Source organism: Spermophilus citellus (assembly GCF_964194105.1).
Source record: "Spermophilus citellus genome assembly, chromosome: 1".
Classification (NCBI taxonomy): domain Eukaryota; kingdom Metazoa; phylum Chordata; class Mammalia; order Rodentia; family Sciuridae; genus Spermophilus; species Spermophilus citellus.
The window spans coordinates 187,812,482-187,824,702 of record NC_138182.1 but is presented as its reverse complement, the minus strand read 5'-3'; the positions used below and the strand labels follow the sequence as shown (position 1 = coordinate 187,824,702).

At 40.7% G+C, this 12,221-nt stretch overlaps 1 protein-coding gene across 3 annotated transcripts in view; it reads left to right on the top strand.

The window, feature by feature from the left end:
* The window catches only part of ARHGAP26 (Rho GTPase activating protein 26), a 426,612-nt gene that overhangs the window by 333,579 nt on the left and 80,812 nt on the right, over nucleotides 1-12,221 (top strand). The window lies entirely within an intron of this gene.

The following is a 12,221-nucleotide window of genomic DNA, read 5'->3' as shown; positions in this document are numbered from 1 at the left end:
GTGTTCAGGGACATCCCATGCTGCCTTCCACTGCTCGGAATGGACACCTCTGGTCTCTCTGTATGCTGCTGGCCTTTTGGGTGCTTGAAGACTGGGCTTCATCATGCCCATCAAGTCCTATTTGTTGAGTAACCCTGGTAGGACAGGAAGCAGTACTGCCAAGAATGAAAGGCAAGGGGTGCTGTTGAGGATTCTCTTTCCAGGTCTGTGGACTAACACCTGAGTTTCTTTTCCCTGCTACACAGTAGGAGGTCAGCTGTGGCCTCTTTGGCCCCTTTAGTTTTAGCAGCTCCCATAGAATTGATTTCCTTTTCTTTTCTCAGTTTGTAATTGAATGTTCATTAGAGGGAGTCATGTGGAATACTAGAATGTGCCTCTGTGAGGGCGGGACCTGGTTCTTCTTGCCCTTTCTCTACTCTGTACCTGGTGTAGAGTTGGCATTTTAAAATACATGGACCTTTTTAATGAATTAATTAGAGAATAAGTCCTCCTTGTTCCAGATAGCACAGTGTTATTACCACAAATGTATCAAATTGTTTTTTCCTTCCAGGATTTTTGAGTTCTTTGTAGGGATCAGGTATTAGTCCTTACACTGCCCTATCTTCCTTCAGCTTCTGTACTAAGAGACTTTTGCAATGAGGGGGAGCAGGCCTCCAGCTCTGCAGGGAGGCACTGGTTCTTGTGCCAGCATCTCCACGAGGGCAAGCCTTTTACCTCTCTCAGGCTCAGTTTGCTCACCTGTATAACAGGGATGAAAATGCCCCCTTAGAGAAGTAGGATTAAGTGGAATTAGGCATTTCAACATCTGGCCCAAGGCCTGGAGCAGGGCAAGGATCATTAACTGAGAATGGCTGCTACCATTATTAGTTATTGTTTAATCACACGCAGATACCAAGGCTGGTTCGTACATGCAGCTGTCGTTTATGTGATGCCTGCCACAGGCGTCATGTAAAAAATGGGGCCTTGTCTTTAAGCAGCTCAAAACAGAATAAGGGAAATAGCCCAGTGAGCACACAGTGGTAAGTCAGCATAGAGAAATGTGCATCAGGGGAGGCAGTAGAATGTCCTGGAGGTAAGCTTGACCTGCTTTGACCCCCGGTGGCCCCGATGGGAGTTCTACCTCTGCTGCCACCCTAAGCTCTGTGTGACCTGACAGGTCAGGTAACATCTGAGTCTCTATCTTCACTTCTGGAAAAGAGGAATAATGGTTTCTCAGGGTTTCTACATTCTTGGTGGTGATCAGGTACCGGGCCCTAACAGAGACAGTCTCATCTCAGCTGTTGCAGTAGGAGAGCCGTGTGGGGTACTACAGGAGTAGAGGCCTCCAGCTCTGCTGGGAATCATAGGGCCATTGTGCAGATGAAAGTGCTTCAAACAATGTCAGGTGCAGAGTCTGTGCTGGCCTGGTGGTATTATTGTTATAATTATTGCTGCTGATCTGTGTGAGGTTCAGCAAAAGCACAAAGAGGACAGTGACTGCTTTGCCTTGAAGAGGAAAGGTTCCATATCTGGATTGACATCTGTCATTTTCTTTGTCATAAAAAAGGTTGGTTTTTTTTTGGGGGGGGTGGTTTTTTGTTTAATCCCTGTATTTCAAAAGTTACAGCCTTCCTTATCTTAAGTCCAGAATGCACATCTTCCCTGCCTCCTACCCTCACTGCATTTCAGGATGTCATGGTATCCCACAAGAAGCTTGCATCCTGATGTTTAGTACCATTTGGGTTCTTGCAAATATTTTGCTTTTTATAAGTAAAGCTACTATTATCATTCTTTTATGTAAATCTGCTTATATTCATGATCATTCCCTTAAGATAAATTCCTAAAAGCATTTCTAGGTCAGTGGATATGTACACTCTGATGACTTTGACCCCATCCTGGCACTAGCTTCCCTCCTAACAGTAGCCCACATTCCTCTTAAGCATCTGTCTGGGTTCATTCTTTCCACGGTATGCACATAGCCTTAGCCCCTCTGTGTATAACAAGAAGAATGTGGAACAGGACTGATCTCACCTCCAGGTACTAAAAAATCCAGGCATTAGGCTACAAGGTACGGTGCCTCTCAAGTTTCCAGGAGAGCCACGGTCACCTAAGGTTTCCTACAAAACAACATACAGCAAAGATTGGAGTAAGCCAGGCAGTGTTGGTCAATTCCCCTAAGCTTAAGATAGTGCTGGGTTTGTGGTCACACTGGCACAGAAGCAGCCTTGGAACGGGTCTTAAAGCACACTCTGGAGCATGTCGGGAAGGACAGAGATGAGGAGAAAATCAATTAGATCTTTGTCCAAGATTAATTTTATCATATAAGGCAGAGGATGAAAGTTGAGGATGTGTGAAAGCAGACCTGCCTAAGCCCCAGAACAAGCTGCTGTGTCCGGGAGTGCTGATGGGAGACAGGAAAATGACAGAGCTTTCCTCCCAACACGAGGAAGCACATCCCAGAAACGGGCTGCATTCTCCACGTTCTCAGATGTTGGTGGTAACATTGCTTCCCGTCTTTCTTAGAGAAAAAAAGTTTTTTTTTTAATTGAAAAGTCTGTGAATGTATATACATATGAGAAAGTATATATAAGTATAAATGCATTTGTGTGTTTTAGAGTTTATTTTGAACAACCTTTTTCTCTAGGAAACTGGAGTGATATCCAGGCTGATGTGGTGAAAATTGTAGCAAAGGAGGGAGAGTCCATGCACAGGGAAGACGGGCCTGAGCTGCGGTGTTATGGGCTCACACCTCCCAGGTGGCAATGCCCTCATCACTGTCAGAACAGCAGGAGATGGGCACTGAAAAGTTTCCACACCCTTCACCTTCCTTTTGTCTAGTCTGTTGACAAAGGCAGAGAACTTTATTAAAAGTACTCTTTGGAAGGGTTGAGGTTGTGGCTCAGCAGTAGAGCACTCGCCTAGCACTTGCAAGGCCCTGGTTTCAATCCTCAGCACCACATAAAAATACAATATTGATACTGTATCCAACTACAACTGAAAAAAATAAATATTTTTTTTAAAGAAAGCACTCTTTAAAGTACAGGTGAAGATTATGCAAGTAATTTTTAGGAAAAAATGCATGTTCCTACAGAATGATGTTCTTCACTTTAAGGCTTCTTTACACACCAAGCTCAGTGCTTCCCAAACTTCAATCATTGACATAAATCTCTGTTCACTATTAGGGCCACGATCACATAACTCATGATTACTATTTGTTCCAGGTACTTTAAAATGATTTTTAAAGCAATGCATTTCTTTATGTGGCCTAATCTCAATATGTAAAAATCTCTAAAAATATTAATTTAATGGTCTCACTGTATTATTTTCTACTGTTCATTAAAATAAAATGTAGCCATTAAGGAAAAAAATGTTCATCCACATCCCACCTTAGAATTAGCTAGTGTACCCCCTGTGGAATGGGTCCCCTAGTTTGAAATTCACAGTTCTAGACCTTAATTTTGACTGTCTTCAATCTATCCTCTTAATTTAAATCAAACTCAAGTTTCTTTTGTGCACTTGACTACAGTCGGGTCTGATATTGTCAGAAGCTCTGTACGTAGCTGTGGACACTCACTATTCATGTCAGTATTATGTTGTACATGTGGGGTTTGTTGTGACACCTGTGCAGATTTAATGTGACCTTACCTTTCTTCATGTTGTTGCCACAGAGCAAATACCCTGTCGGAGCGACTGTGCTGTGTGGACACACATTCACACAAAGGCATGAGTACATGCACACGTACCTCTTCTCTCCCTTCAGACTCGCCATCCCAGACTGTTCCAAAGCTCACTTCCTCTTACATGTGTCTGCCTGATATCTGATATTGAGTCCATGCTCCTTTTTCTCCTCACTGAACCACTGAAGTATTGGAGTTTCTTATGCTCTCTGTATTCGTTGGCCCCCTCTGCAGTCTCCAATTGAGATGCTTAACGGCATGGAGGCTTCTGGAGTAGCCCACTTAGGTGCCTTTCTTGGAGAAGTCCCAGCTGTTCATCTTCATTGTAGCTTCCCCCACCTCTCCACAGTGGCCTGCTCTGTGCACAAGTTGCAGCCCATTCTTTTCTCTGAGTTGAGTCTGTGCCAACACTTGTCACCTCAGATTGTCATTTACCTTCTCTTTCCCATAAAGGACACTCCTGAAAGTCACCTTGGGAGTTTGATAGAAGCTGTCCTCTGTCTTCAGACTCACAGAAGCTTTGGTTTAATAGCTGATGCTCACAGAGGTGTCCTTGTTTCCCAGAGGAGTTTTTCCTTCCACGTCGGTAGACCAGTCGTGTGCCCAGACACCTGCCATGACTCTTCCTCTTTGTCCTATGGGAATGAGGGTGGAGTCTTCTCAGATGGCTTTTTCCTTTTCCCGAAAGGTAAAGCTGTCTTTAAAATGACAATGGTCTCTTTCCAGAATGAGGAGCCAGATGGTTTCTCCTGCTCTGTGCTGGGTAGAGATTTAGGTCAGTTACAAAGCATGTGACTCCTCATGGCATAGGCGGTGTGTGGTAGAAATGGGGCTAGAAATGAAATGGGAGTACCTGTGAGATGAACTTCGGAAAAGAGAAAAGGAATGGTGGGAAATGGCACGGTTTAGAAAACATCATAGCAAAACATGAAAATCATCAGGAAACCACTGAATGTTTTAGTGATGAGGGACTAGATATCAGAGTTGTCTGTAGTTGATCAAGAAATGTTTTCTTTAAAGGATTCTGAGAAAAATACCAAAGAAAATGAGGGTCCATTTCTGACCCAAAGGACAAAAAGGAAGTCTGTAGTGTATAACAGAAGGAGCATGGGGGAGAGTCCTTTCTGTAAATAGCAGTGGGTAGCTGTCTCTAAAATGAGGAGAGGACTGTGGAAAAATAATTTCCCCAAATGAACTTGGAAGACATTTTCTCCTAATAATTGTTTTCTGTTTCTGTATGTTTAATGTATCTGACTCTATAACTTGTCAAGTGGTTTCTTACTCTGGGCACTGCATATAGCACCATCATTTAAACTTTAAAATTGTTTCACAGGTAAATGTCCATATTTTCTAGTTGGAAGAAAATACAATTTATATTTTATTTATTATGATAGGATTTATAGTTATTTATATTTATAAATAATGTACTCAAGATCACTAGCAATGAAGTAGTAGAATTCTATCCAGCCTACCTCAAAGGTATACCATTAGCCAGCCATTATTCAGATTTCCAGTTTGAATGTATGGGACAATTCCATAGGTGATGTGGCTCTGTGAAGGTGGGCTATTGTGACCAAGTCTTCAAACCCAACCTTCTTCCAAAGGAAGATAGTTCCAGTTGTACTCAGGAACCTGGAGGTTAAACTCTCATAAAGTTGGGGATCAGCCTGTTAGTACCTAGGGGCTATTATAGAAGGGTAAATGGGCACATTTGATAAAGGACCCTGAGGTCCAATTAGGTTTGAGCCTCATTCAATAACAATAAAAGTAAAAATAATTATAGCTCATCTGATGTGCCAAATGCCTCCTAAAGCCCATCATGATCTCTTCTTATCCCATTTTGATAATCCCATTAGGTAAGTTCTCATTGATACTTTATAGACAAGTAAACTAAGGCTAGAGAAGGTAAGTGGTCATACAACCATACAATGGTAGTGGAGGAATTTGTTACCCAGGAACAGTCCCATCACTGGATCTTATGTTATCTCCAAAAGGGTACCTCTGTCAGTTCTTGAGGCACAGAAGTAAAAAACCTTGCTAGGCTGAGTTACAGAAGCAATAAAAACCATCTGTCCCTGCTTCCAGAGCTACCATGGGGGAAGTTAAACCATATTAAATGGGTTCCTTAATATGCAAACTGGCAGACTGCTGCCACATGACCATCTCCCCTCCAAATCTAGCACTGACTCTGCAAAGAGTACGATGCATTCAGTAGTGGATTTTAATATCCTGGGCCAAGACACTCTCATTTGCGATCACCTCCGAACAGATGGAACGTGGTTTTTCAACTGTGCTGCCAGACGGATGGTAGCAAAGGAGATTACTATTTAATCTCCAAGTTTCCACACAAATATATCATCTAGCAGAAATGGGACTGGTATATGTAGGTGAAAGGTACTGACATCCAAGCTGCACTTTTTAAGGACGACTGTAGAAGGTAGACCAGAGAGATTGGATGAACCAGCAACAAGGTGTTGTACCTTTTGATTTCTTCCAAAAGGTTACAGCGTGACATTTGTGACTGAGTTTGTTCCAGATTTTTAGGATGTACACAAGAGGTTGAAATGAGTTACTTGGAATGGTGATTCTTGGATTTAAGTGTGCATTAGATTGTAGGGAGCTTATTAAAAATATAGATGCTTCATCTCTTCTGAGTTAGGAGATCTTGGCTAGAGCTCAGGCATCTGTATTTTTAAAAGCACCCTGGTGGTGCCAGTGCTAACTGTAGTTGGCTTAGCAAGGTGGGGACAGTGAAGTTTGCTTGTATTCTGTTATTCATTACCAGATCATCTCTGACTCCCCTCAGGGCTTTGAAGCAGCTGGCATGGTGGTTGAAAACAGAGGCCCTATAGTCATGCTGAGGTGTTTTTTTTTTGTTTTGTTTTGTTTTGTTTTTTTGTTTTTGTTTGTTTTTTTTTAATTGTTGTCTCCATCACCTACCAGCTCTGAGACCTGGAAGACATTACTTTTCTGAGCCTCCATTTTCTCATCTCTAAAATAGATCACTAATAATAGCTGCCCTAGAGGGTAATTATTATTAAGTGAAGCAGAGCATATAAAGTACTTGACACTCAGCCTAGAACATAATACGCACCTAATAACTGTTAGCTAGCTACAGTTACGATGATTTTCATCAGGCTATAGTTTTACCTTATAGTTGACTAAGGAAATAATCCCTTTCTGGAGCCTACAGATTCCAAGGGAGAGGCCCACAGTGAGGGAGATGCTGAGTTGTTCTGGTTCCAGAGAGAGTGCATTTGATGTTTGAGTACAACTACATCAGCAGCCTATGATATGTTGTACAGTGTTGTGGGGGAGGTGGCAGCGGATTCCTGGCCATTGTTTCACATGGATCATGTTAACTAGCTGCTGGGATTATAGCTCTGATTAATTCTTTTAGTTCAGTTAATGCATCCTGGACCCTCTCCCAGACAGGCCTAGTGAGAGATGGAGAATTCAGCTTACATACTTCTCATGTGTGTCTTCCTTGTTGAAAATGGGAATTCATATTACTCAAAGGCTTACATTATGCCTTTCTCTGAGCAGTCAAAGCTGTAGCATGTGCCATTTCTCAGGTTGCCTCTGGAGATCCTGAGTGTTCTGGACACACCCGTTTGCTTTGGCAGATAGTATGTTTGTCCATATGGGTTCCTATTGTCACACGGGCTACAGAAGGTATAATGTGGCTGTTGGCTTAATTATGTGTGGTTATGTGTGTGATTGAAAACCACATAGTTGATGTAGCTATTAAAAATGATGTGTGGAACACTAATGGAAAGAAAAAAGTTCAATGTAGATCATTATGTGGAAAAAAACACATGAAGGGCCTGGGCACGTAGCTCAGTGGTTACATTCTTGGAGTCCTGGGTTCAACCTCCAGAACCACAGTAAGAAAGTAAATAAGTTAAATAAGATTCACATCTTGAGCATCAGCACTAAATGAATGAAGCACATAAGGCAGCATTATGTCCTTTTTCCCTGTGTGTGATATGATCCTTCTTTTGGGGGGAGGGTGGGAGGTGGGAGAGGAATTGAACTCAAGGGCACTCAACCACTGAGCCACATCCACAGCCCCATTTTGTATTTTATTTAGAGACAGGTTCTCACTGAGTTGCTTAGCACCTTGCTGTTGCTGAGGCTGGCTTTGAAGTCGCGATGCTCCTGCCTCAGCCTCCTAAGCCGCTGGGATTGCAGGTGTGTGCCACCACGCCTGGCTGATCCTTGTTTCTTAAAAGAAAAAAGTTTGTGTATGTGTGTGCATGTCAGTATTCCTACATAGAGCAGAACAGCTGGACATTTATATGCCAAAATAAATATAGCTGGAGGGCAGCTCATACAGGGTATTTGTTTATGTGTATGCTTTTCTGTATTTTCTAAATTGAAGAAGAATGTGTATTTATTATGTATTGACTTCTTTTTAAGTTATTAAAAACAAAACTCCCTAATTGTACCTTCCATTTACTATCTCAAGCTATTTTGCAATGAGTCATGATATAAAAATAAATAAATACATAGTTTCTTCCAGAGAGGAGCAGAGTAAGCAGTCTAGATGGGTTCCCTCAGACACCAGGCACTCCTAAGTTGAAGGGCAAGCAGCTCTACTTAAAGTAAGTTCTCGAGTAAGAAAAGAGGGCCAAGTTTTGAGTTGTGGAGTGTCGGTCCAATGGTCCAACTGATCATTCAACTCCCTGCTCAGCCATTAAGGCTCACTTTTACCTTGTGGTTTTTCTGAAATGGTGGTGGTTCGTGGTCAGGCCTCCCATTGTACCTCCACGTCTCATTCCTGTGAACCAGTTCAATCCCAGGCCAGCCACAGTGCTTTTCCCATTCTCTCATGAAATCCAGTTTTATTGGCATTTTTCCCCTTTGCAAAGAAAAAGGTTCTTATGAGTGCAATGGGGCAAGAATTCATCAGTCCACACAGCACCAAAACCAGAGACAAAATGTTGTACTGAAGACAAACTGTTAAAAGTGTTAACATCAGGTACTGTGTGTATGCTCAAAACAATGTAACTGGCCATATTTTTTCACTTACCATTAAATTGTTGAATCCATCATTGCCCAAGCTTTTTTTTTTTTAACATTTTTTTAAAAACATTGCCTGAACTGTTTTTGTATGCCCAAACATATCACCCAAATTGCTTTTTAAGATTATTTTTTATCATAGAGACTGAGACTGAGTCAGCATGAAATCAGACCACCTCAGATTTTATTGTGGCTTGGCATGCCCACTACTATCAAGAGCAAAAACTATAGGAGGGAAAAAAAAAAACTGCCTCAGAAAGTCAGCTTCTAAGCTTCCCATGTACTTGGGTGTTTCCCAGAGATGGTAAACTGAGAAATTGCTGTGCACTCATCATTTTTTATTGCAAAATTCATTAAGCTGCCATGCTATTATCATCCTATCTTGTCAAGATGATACATTACAGACTTCATTGCAAAACTTTAACAAGCAAGAGAAAGTACACCTCTCCCAGCCATAGCACGAGAAAGCCTCTAGGTATTTTGCCTGTGCCTTTCTTTCTTTCTTTCTTTCTTTCTTTCTTTTTTTTTTTTTTTTTTGTGTGTGTGTGTGTGTATAGAACTCTGATTCTTTGCAAAACTTCCTTCTGCCTGGTAACTCCCTCCTCATTTGATTATGTAGGAAGAGTTCCTTCCTTTTGGTTTTGTGAGGCATCAGGAGCTACTTAGAAAGCATAGTCCTTTTTCCCTCCTTTTGACCTCAAGACTCTGTCATCATGGAAAGCTGATATGTTAGCCTGAATTCCTACAGACTTCCACGCATAATGGGAAACCTCCCCCAAAGTGACGTCAAAGATCTGTGTTTCATATTTACCCTCCAGTTCTGCGTATTCAGTGGGCCAGACGTGTTCAGGCCTGCCAAGATGCGTGAGTTTGACTTGGCTCTGTATGTGCTTTCCTGGCGTCGTCTGTGGGTTCTGTGATAAACACAGATCCTGCCTCCCGTATGTGATGGGGTTGCCATTAGAGTGAGCAGGAGTCACTTGGTAAATATGGAAAGTGAAGTAGCTTAGCTTCCAGATTTCCATGGCAACCCCCAGAACAAGTACAATATCACCAAAATTATTCTGTAGCTTTCCTTTTTTAGTTGCAGTGATTTGGTTGCATACCCATGGTTTTCCACTCCTGATTTGTACAAAAATCGAAAAAGCTGCCCACTGTCAGCAGTACATTGGTTTTAAGGACATCAGTTGTCCCTGACTGATGTACCTGAAAAATTTAATCACACAAACCTCTGTTCCAGCAGAATAAAGTGTGATGGCAGATTATACCTTTACACACGTTATATATCTCATCACCATTCATGGAGCTTTGGTATATGTGGTACATGGACTAGGCACCAGGAGTACATAGTGAACCATGACCTCACAGTCACTTGAATGGATGCTGTGTGGCCAAACAGCACATGCCTGCCCTTGAATAGCAGGCCTCCTTATGGACCAAGCTTACATCCAGTTTGTCAGTCCATATAATATATGTGCATGAAAGGAACGTTACTGACACATATTGTTTGGGGCTTTGTTTCATTATTTCCTTGTTTCTGGGGCTCTTATTTTTCTGAAACTAATACAAAAAAAATATTCTTGTGGACCAACACTTTTGAGAAAGGCAAACATTCTTACTGACGGGACCTTCAGGAGCATTCCTAAGTTGTGGGCATTCTTTCTCCTTTTGTCATTTAAATGATTCCTTATGATCTTGTTGATTTGACTCATAACTGGTTGTTGTTTTTCCTTTGAAGTCCACCATCCTATAATTTTTTTCCTCCAACAACATAATTGCCATCAATCCTCTGTATACCTTCTGATTGAGGATACCAGAGTTGGACTGAATCATCAGTGACTTAAGGAAGTCCAGCTCCATTATTTGAAGGATTCAGTTCATTTTTATTTAAAAAGATGTCTTCTAGGCTGCCTCTTCCTGTGCATTTCTGTTAGGAGCAGGTACTCATTTACTTGCAAGACAGAAAAAAAAAAAAAAACAAAAAACTCCTATTTTGAGGGACATTACTGAATCATTTTATCTTTATTCCTTATTTTATTCCAGATTAGAATTTGTCTTGATATCATTTGCCATAACCACTGAAGCATTTTGTTTGCTTTTGATTTTACTCTCTACTCCCCTGGAATAAACCTTACTTCCTACTCACCCTCAGACAGGTTTTCAGTATTTCTGCTCAGATCTCCTATCTGAAAGTTATAATGAGACCACAGATAATGAGGCTTATCTCTAAAACACTATAGTTGTCCTGGATTTCTGGATTTCCTTGTTACATGGTCCAAGGAATGCCAATAAAGGGTCTGCCCCTTAGGATGTATATTTGACAGTCTTGACTGCAAAGCCCTGGAATTTTATGATGCAGTTTTTGTGTTTTCTTCTTGACCAAATAACTCCTTTCCATGATATTTTGCCTTTATTGTTTTGTTATGTTATAGGTTATACAACTGTGAAAGAGCCCTGTCTCTATCTATCTGTATACATACACACATACATATCAAACTAGAACCTCAAAAAGAATTCATTTTTTTAAGAAAAGAATGCCTATATCCTCCAGTAAATGAAATACTAGAAACCTTCAAGTTGAATTAGTTGTTTTATTTTGTTGACTTTTCTAGTCCATAATGGGTCAAGTTCTTATTCTCCACTCTATCTTCTTTCTTTAGCAGGTTTATTTCAGATAAATACTGTGCTCTGTTTGCTGGAGACTTCCCTACTAGCTCATGAGACACCAGTCTGCAATACTGTCACAATAGACATGTTCTTAAAAGCTCTTATCTAAATCCAGTTTTTAGAATTATATCTTATGAAAATCAGGATTCTGATATTCTAGAAAGCAAAACACCTTTATATAATGTTGTTTTCAATTTTGGTTTTAAAGCTTTGTGTTAAGTTGCTTATAGTCAGTTTACTGAGGAAGGTAGACATAGACAAATTTGTACAAGTTGATAAATACATATCAGTCTAAACAAAATTTTAAAAACTATGGTATAAATCTATTGTCTGGGGACCCTATTTGATATGCAACAGGTTCTCAATAAATATTCATTGAATAAATGAAACTTGAGGAAGTTTTCATCTCAGACATTCCTTTTTTGTAATGAATAATAGGGAGGGGAGAAATGACCTGATAACATTTTTTTAAAAAAACATAATATCAAGGCTAGGCATGGTGGTGCAGGACTCTAAACCCAACAACTTGATTGAGAGACTGATGCAGAAGGATCACAGGTTTGAGGCCAGCCTTTGCAACTTAGTGAGACCCTGTCTCAAAAAAAGGCTGGGTGGGCTTGGCTTGTGGCTCAGTGGTAGAGTGCTAGTCTTGCAAATGTGAGGTACTGGGTTCAATCCTCAGCACCACATAAAAAATAAAATAAAGGTATTATGTCGATATACAACTAAAAAAAAATTAAAAATTAGGAAAAAAAGGTGGGGGATCTGGAAATGTAGCTCAGTGGTAAGGTGCCTCTGGTTTCCATATCTAGTACTGCCAAAATAATAATAATATAACTTTAGCATGATATTATTTTTGATTTGTAGGATCAT